Here is an 8,358-nt window from a genome sequence, read left to right as displayed (position 1 = left end):
GAGAGGGATTTGACAGTAGAAGAGCTGAGACAGGCTATGGAGAGCTTACAGAAGGGGAAAACTCCGGGTGCTGACGGGCTCCCTAAAGAATTTTATTGCACCTTTTGGGATCTGCTTCAGGATCCGCTACTGCTCCTATTCGAGGAAAGCTACAAGACAGAATTGCTGCCTGACTCCTTAAGAGAAGGCACTATCTCTCTCTTGTTTAAGAAAGGAGCAAAAAATGACATAAAGAACTGGAGACCCCTCAGCCTGTTAGGCGTGGACACTAAGATCCTGTCCAAAGCCCTTTTCCTGCGCCTACAAAATGTAGTGGCCTCACTGGTAGGGAAAGAACAGACTTGTGGGATAGCAGGACGCCTGATGAGCGACAACCTGGCCTTGTTGAGGGATGTCTGTCTGTACTCTGAGGATCGCTCCCTCCCTCTGTGCATTTTAGGTGTAGACCTAGAAAAGGCCTTTGACCGCCTAAACCGGCAGTACTTAACATCGGTACTTGAGCACATGAAGTTTGGCCCCATCATGAGAAAGTGGATTAACCTGCTGTACACAGGTAGCAACAGCAGAGTCATGGTTAATGGCAATAGATCACGCACCTTTGAAGTCTGTTCAGGGGTGAGGCAGGGCTGCCCATTATCCCCCTTGTTATTCGTTTTGGCTATGGAGCCCTTAGCCTGTGCCTTGCGCCAGGATCAGGCCATTAATGGGATACCAGTGCCTGGAAGTGGGGGAGGAGAGGTAAAGACATCTCTATACATGGATGACGTCACCCTGCTCCTCTCTGACAATGCCTCAATTAGCAGAGCTCTGCAGTGCTGTGATCGGTTCTCTTTGGCTTCCTCCGCAAAAATTAACACATCTAAGAGTGAGATTTTTTATCAGAACTGGAGGGAGCCAAAAGAAGGACATGATCTCAGGCTGCAAGAGAAGAGAATTAAGGTCCTGGGGGTGTATTTTGGAGAAGAGATGGGAACAGTAAATTGGCTGAACAAATTGCCAATCTTAAACAAAAAACTGATGCAATGGAAGGACCGAGACCTCACCATGACAGGGAAGGTGCTGGTCATCAAAGCCGAGCTCTTGCCTGTCTTGAATTTTCTGGCTTCTACCTTCCCAATCCCACACCGTGTTGCGGCGGTGCTGAGGAGATTGATGTTTCAATTTCTATGGGGTGGGAAGCAGGAAAGACTCAGAAGGGAAATAATGTACAGGCCGCTACCCTCAGGGGGGAAGTCTGTCCCAGATATTGCTACGAAGCTGCTGTGCATTTTCCTGGCCTCTGTGCTGAGAGGCTTTGCAACAGCACCTGCAGCGCGTACCTGGACTTATTTCTCCAGGCTCTGGGTAGGTAGGGAGGTGTTCAGAGTGTGGGGTGTCAGACCCAAGCTGGACGTCCCACTCTCTGACACATGCCCTGCAATTTATGGGACAGTTAAAAGTTTTCTAAGATCTCACCCAATTGGCCATATTCCCCTCCGAGATGTCAGCGTCCAAAAACTGGAAGATTTCGTAGCACCCCAGAACAATAGGCAGACCCCTGTGGGCATTTTAACATCAGCCCAAACAAGGAAGGTGTGGAAACACACATCCTCTAAATTTCTGTGCAACATTCACAGAGATTTAGCCTGGAGTGTCGTCCACCAGTGCTTACCGGTACGAACTTTCTTGTACCGTAGGGGCCTCACCCCCAGCCCTCGCTGCGTTAGGGTGGGCTGCGGCGAGGAGGAGACTGTGACCCATCTCCTGTGGTCCTGCTTTTTTGCTAAGGCCTTCTGGGCCCAGTTTGAAGATTGGTTGCAGGCTCTCTCGCCCCAATTTACCCTGACCGCTGCTTTCGTTAGATACGGCATCTCTCCTGTCAAGCTTCCTCCTGACGTGTTTGACAGGATCTGGGCCGTGGTGAACAGTGGGAAAGACGCCCTGTGGAGAGTGAGGAACATGGGGCTGTTCAAAGGCATCGAGGTCCCAGTCAAGGCAGCAGGTAGCCTGGCCCTGTTCATCACCCGAGAGAACTATTACCTCAGAGATCTGTGGAGAGAAGGGAGGGAGGAAGCAGAAAATCTGTGGGAAATAGAGAGCATAGGTCAACATCTCAAGAAACTGTGAAAAACATTATCATGTTTAAATAAAGAATGTGATTTGCACCAGAAAAAAAGAAAATTGTTGCCATGTAACTGTTACCGTGTCAAAATGTAATGAGATGTGATCATATATACTGTTTTAAGTATGTATATTAATGTAAAGCTTTCTGATTTGTGATTTCCTGTATTTTTTTGTGAAAAGAAAATAAAGTTCTTAAAAATCGAAAAAATCGGTTCACCCAGGGCGAGGCTTGGCCATTGCACTCCGGCTGTGCTGACCCCTGCGAATTCCCCAAATGTGGGAATCTCGACTGCATAATTTCTGGTAGTGGGGGACTGCGTTCGCGCTCTCCCCTGATGTGCTTGGTCCAAAATCAGATATGGGAGGGTTAGGACACCACGAGCTGCGTGGCTGCGGAAGGATCCCGGTTCGACAGGAGTGGACGCCGCTGCTGGTTCTCGCTGGCTTTTAGTTAGGGGTCCGGAGAAGCATCTCAAGCTAGTTCCACTACTCTTTCTGGACGTTCATTCCCTTTTCAAAGTCAGTCGTTTTGCTGTAGTCTGCGTTCTTTAGGCTGATTATCGAGGTTAGCCTTTATTTGGTCATGGGGGGCCTCGGTACTGTATGCTGAGTCTAAAGACAGTTTCACCCGTTTTCTGATTGCTCGGTTCTGTACCAGTGCAGACATGTCAAACAGTGAATGGCTGTACCTCTATTGTATCCGTGCTCAATGAATGAAATCGGTAACAAATGAATATATGTCTAGTTATACGAAAAACGAGTGGTTTATCGACTCATCTTCATTTGCAGATTTAGAGGATAGCAGGGGGCACATAGCATACCTCATAGCAGGGGGCACATAGCCGCAATGTATTATCAATGTTAAATTTCAACCATAATATCGACAACATTAATAAACGCATACATTGAGAAAATATTCAACCCAGCATATTTTCCGGTTATATACCACAATGCATTGCTAGTATTCGTTGGTCACGTTTTTCAAACGTAGAAGTATATCCGCAAATATCTCAGCAATCCTCTTTTGACGAGCAAGTATGAACAATAATAATACTATCTGAATACATACAGATCTTTCTTAATATTATTTTGATTAAAATAGTACGTGAATAAGCAAAAAATGGCACATAAAAATAGTGTGAATGGGGAAGATGACACAAAATCGTTTTGCCGTTTCTCTTTTCTTATTCTATGTTGTACTTTCAAACTTTGGGTACTCTTTAATTAGGACAGACTTTATTGCTCAACTGCTATGATGCAAGCCAAATTTTATACATTTATTTCAGCTTTGAGCTCAGTAAACCATTCATTTTTTAGATTATACTAAAGAAGATATTAATCATCATTTATTTGGGAAGTAATATTATATAATTTTCTCCTAGCTGCGGTGCTGAAGTCCCACCCTACATCAACAGAAAAAGAAATAAAGGAGCACGCCATGTGTTACTTGAAGAATGCATATGCAAGGCAGGGGGCCAGGAGATCTGGACACTGAAAATAATAGGTTTTTGGTTCTAACTGTTAGGACAATTAGACAGGGTTTGCAAATAGTGGACAAAAATCGTCTTAACTTCCATTGTAATATTTTTTTTTCTTGGAAATATAGAAGTTGTACATTTTAAAATGTATATTTGAATCAAAATGTGGTTTTGAGTTAGTGTGTTAATGTAATTAGTTTGTGTTTGTCGTTACTATACTGTATATTGCCATGTTACCAGAATTTGAAGCTGAAGTTTAAGACTAGTTGTGTTTTTTATGATTATTGCCCATATGTTGATTGTTGATTGATTGTATACAATGTATAATTTGAAATACATATGTTTCAGGTGTGAATGTGTATTTTCAGAATAAATTTCTAAACCTAATCATTGGCTTGATTTACTAGTTTCTACACCTGTAAAACCTATCTTTGATGTATAATAGACCTCTACCCATATACGTATAATAGTCCTCTAAAGTTATCTGTAACACCTACCATATATGTATAATAGTCCTCTGAATTTATCCGTATAATAGAACTCCAACCATTTACGTATAATGAACATCTAATCATAGACGTATAATTGACGTATAACAGTAGACGTATATTAGAATTTCATTCTAGATGAATTGCAGACCACATTTAGATGTCTAAGGTATGCGTTTAATAGACGTATATTATACGGCTTTTGCCCACTGGGAAGCTCGTTTCTTTCTACCATTATGTCACTATGACAAAATCTGTCTTTAAACACCTTGCTCAGTCTCTGACGAGACTGTCAAAAATTGATTTCGCCGATTGTATTGCAAACCGGCGGAAGCGGGGTATTGGGAGAAGTTTTCAACTAGCAAAAATCGCGCCTCGGCTAAACCTCACAGGCTATGATACTGCCAATGCGCAAAGCTGACGGTTGCCAGGCAACCGCGGGGATCCTATGGAAATCGTTATCGATCGTCTCATGGCATGTCGTTGCTATAATGCTTCATATTTGTCGTCTTCTTCTTCTTCTAGCTTGAGGTTTTGAAGAATTTCATGACAGACAAGGGCTCCGTCAGGAACAAAGGGCGTTGTGAGAAAACCGTTGCTTATTTTCAGCAGCAGAAATACAACCCTTTAAATACAAGATGACAGAACAATGACGAAGGGCATGCCAGGAGGAACTCATGCACTGCAGAGGAAAGGGGGCGGGCACGTACAGTTCACATTCAAGCCACAAGTACTCTTCTCGGATGTTGCATAAACAAATCCTAACGTCCTGAAAGCATTGCAGCATGTTTGTGTCCCACTTCCCATGGCTGCAGGACTGACACGAACGGACAAACACTATCTGTGGCGTTTAGCGTGACATAGTCTTGCAGGCATCGTGCTGTCTTACTGCAATACTATACCGCTGGAGGAAACAGCACGGGTTCGATGAGCCTTGGAATGTGACTAGGAAAGAGATGCCTTTTGAACGAGGTAAAGCACTGCACAACGGAATTGAGGGATAATCTTACAGGGGATTCTGAGCGGTGTCTAAATAAATAAATTCTTCAGCTTCCGGGGATGGCATTTTGCAGCTGGAAGCAGATGTCGATGCTTTTTGAACAGAGCACCAAAAAAGCGTCTTTTTTGAAGGTACTGGCATTGGGCATTGGTGGTTCAGTGGTAGAATTCTCGCCCGCTATGCGGGAGGCTGGGGTTCGATTCCCGGCCAATGCAGTGGCTATTGCAGCGAGCGGCTCCATCACTTGCATCCCCTTGCAACTTGCAACTGAAAACCCACTGAAGCTAAGCAGGTGTTAGCCAGGTCAGTACCTGGATGAGGGTGAGCTACAGGGAAAAACAAAGCTTCCAGCTGGAAGCGGTGTTAATGGTGCCAGTGGGGGGGTGCTCACCCTGAGGTCTGTGCGGGTCCCAATGTCCCAATATAGTGACGGAGAAGCTGTGTTGTAAAAGGGTGCTGTCTTTTGGATGAGATGTAAAACCGAGGTCACAGCGCACTGTGGTCATTAAAAATGACCACCAAAACCTTTGACAAAAGCTCTTGGTAATTGATGGTCTTCAATAATGCTTCTCCTTTAGGTACATTTTAAATCAGCTGAAAAATGCTGTGAAATGGGGGGGCACTTCAGGCCAGTGTAGGATTTGGGTTACAAGAACCATGAAACTGCACGAGAAAGCCCGTACACTGAATTACACGGCTTTCTATTCAAAGGAGGACAAAAGAAATTCCCTGAGTTCGATTTTTTGCAGCACAGAGAGGGCCACTGTTGTGAGGCCGGTTAGCTCAGTTGGTTAGATCGTGGTGCTAATAACGCCACGGTCGTGGGTTTGAGCCTCGTACGGGCCAGGTCCTTTCCTCCTCTTTTACCAAAGCTGTTAGGTTCCTTTCCGTGGTGAGATGAGTTGTCGTGCAACGCTGCCACATAGTGCCGACAGACAAGAGTTATCTGCCGGTCCGGCACAGTCTGCCATGCTTTTGTCATTTACTGTAAAGTGGTGTTGAACTGGGTATCGAACTGGAGCCTCACCATTTGCATATGTGAGGCTCCAGTTATACATCGAGTGTCACATTAAATGACAAAAATGAAGAGAGTTAAAGCAGCTGGAGAGGTTTTCTTACAACTTTTGAGCCGACACAGTTTTGGAAAATGTTTCCTTCACGCTGCACTGTACAACATAGGCAGCCAAGACTCTCCAAAAAAAAACAGAATGGACAGATAGGAGAAAATTCCCACTCGTCCTGAAGTTCCCAAAATCCAGCACTGAGCGTAAACAAAGTGTCTAAGTAGCGTGGGAATGCTAACCCTAACCCTAGCTGGAGTTTGAGTAATCCAGCACTGAGCGTAAAAAGATGAGTCAAAGTAACGTCTAATCGGATTAGTTTCCTTAGAGCTGGTTCAGAGTTTGCTCAAGAGTTTACCTTTCACAGATGCGCAAAGAAGAATGTTGGGGGTGCACGTAACGGCGTTATATGCAAGTGCTGGACGTGAGGGTTTTCGTTTGTTCGTTTTGTTTTGCTCTGCTTTGCTTTGTTTTGCTTTCCATCGCGTTGGTAAGAGCGTAAATAAAAAGGCGATTCCTGCGTCTACCACTAATGTAAGAGCTATTTCAAGTGCGGCGTGGTGCGGCTTCTCAAATGCTCAACAGGATGACTTCGCATGCACGCGTGCTTTCTTGCAGTCGTGTGTGCAACCATGTCTGCTTACGTGCAAACGGGCGTGGTTTCATGTATGCAAAAAACTTTCCTGGGCTCTTCTGAAGCACATAACATTTTTTGGAGATATACATGTGTCTTGTTTTCCTCTTAGGCTCTAGAATTGATAACTTTTTTTTCATTTTTGGCATTTTTATCATTTTCCAGAAAGTGGTTGCAAGCCCTATATCATGCGAAGAAACTTCAGAATTCGGGGATCAGTCAATGGATTTTCTTCAAAGTTGGATTTTTGCACTCTGTGGACCAAGAGATGTTGTTCTATAATGTTTTTTTTCAAATTTAAAAATATCATTTTTTCATGGAGCTTTGAAGGGGATGGATTCACCCTCCTTTAGCCAGGACAGAGCTCCAGGAGCCTGGGTAGGATTCTAGCTTTCTCCCCTTGCAGGCACCTGGCACAGAAGACATCATTTTTTTCCTTAAAATCTTTTTTTTTTGTGTTCCTTGTTGTTCCAAACTTAATTTTAATCACTTTTAATTAGAGATTTTATTAAAAATAGTGCAAAAAATGACAAATTTCACACAAAATAATGTAACATAAAACGGATGTTTTTAACTTTATTGTAGTGTTTTAGAAACTAATATGTCTTCAAAATGGTTGTTTTTCACTCCTAGGAATGAAAGCTGTTGTTAAATGATGTTTATTTTCAAATTTTGAAAAAATCAAAGGATTCTAGCTTTCTCCCCTTGCAGGCATCGGACACAGAGAACCTCATGGTTTTCCTAAAATCATTTGTTATGTTCCCTGGTGTTCCAAACTTAGTTTTAATCAATTTTAATGTGTTATTATGTTAAAAACAGGGTAATAAGTTTCTAATTGGACTATAAATAATGTCATATTGTCTGCTATAAAACTGATGTTTTCAACTCCATTGTAGAGATTCTAGAATCAACTAATAGAGAATTGAAATAAAAAAAGGGCATAAGAAGACATTACCAACAACGACCACAGGATGGAGATATTGTCTAGACATTACCAACAACGACCACAAGATGGAGATATTGTCCAAAGAGGCAAGAATGGCAATGCCGCGATAAGGTAAAATCATTTTTTGAAAGAGATTGCTGTCAGAATGCACACCCGTATCCCAAACATAATCTCTAGTAAAATATGATCATTTGTGAAACAGGCAAATGAGTGTCTGCGACAATATGATTGCTACATATCTGCATTTGTTGGTTTTTAAGGAGTAAGAGTGCAGGGGGTTTAAACCTGCGATCCAGTGTGTTGAAGTATTTCACAACACTAACCCTAGCACATTTGGAAATAAATCCTCATAATGATTATTGCCCTGGGCATGTACCAAAAAATCAGTGAGCATATATATATATATCACTGTGTTGAAGCTAGAGACACAGAATAAGAGCAAACACATCCTAAATACAGTGTTCCTGCACCTTTGACCTCATCCAGAATGTATCGTTTTTTGAAAGGGATTGCTGTCAGAATGCACAACTGAATCCCAAACAGAATCTCTAGTCAAATATGATCATTTGTGAAACAGGCAAATGAGTCTCTCAGGTGCCCATTGCTCATTTTCAGACACATTTATGCAATACTTTCACCATGCGTTGA

The 8,358-nt window shown here is 42.8% G+C and overlaps 1 non-coding gene and 1 pseudogene across 1 annotated transcript; one reads left to right on the top strand and one right to left on the bottom strand.

Moving 5' to 3' along the window:
* Nucleotides 1-2,265: 2,265 nt before the first annotated feature.
* Nucleotides 2,266-2,438, top strand: LOC138230825 (U1 spliceosomal RNA; annotated as a pseudogene).
* Nucleotides 2,439-4,346: 1,908 nt separating this feature from the next.
* Nucleotides 4,347-4,488, bottom strand: LOC138230880 (U4 spliceosomal RNA). Its single transcript, XR_011186474.1, has one exon. It is a non-coding gene; the product is annotated as a U4 spliceosomal RNA (small nuclear RNA).
* Nucleotides 4,489-8,358: the final 3,870 nt, after the last annotated feature.

Source organism: Lepisosteus oculatus, unplaced genomic scaffold (genome assembly GCF_040954835.1).
Source record: "Lepisosteus oculatus isolate fLepOcu1 unplaced genomic scaffold, fLepOcu1.hap2 HAP2_SCAFFOLD_52, whole genome shotgun sequence".
NCBI lineage: Eukaryota > Metazoa > Chordata > Actinopteri > Semionotiformes > Lepisosteidae > Lepisosteus > Lepisosteus oculatus.
Note: the sequence above shows the minus strand (reverse complement) of the source record. Positions and strands in the feature narration are given on the sequence as shown.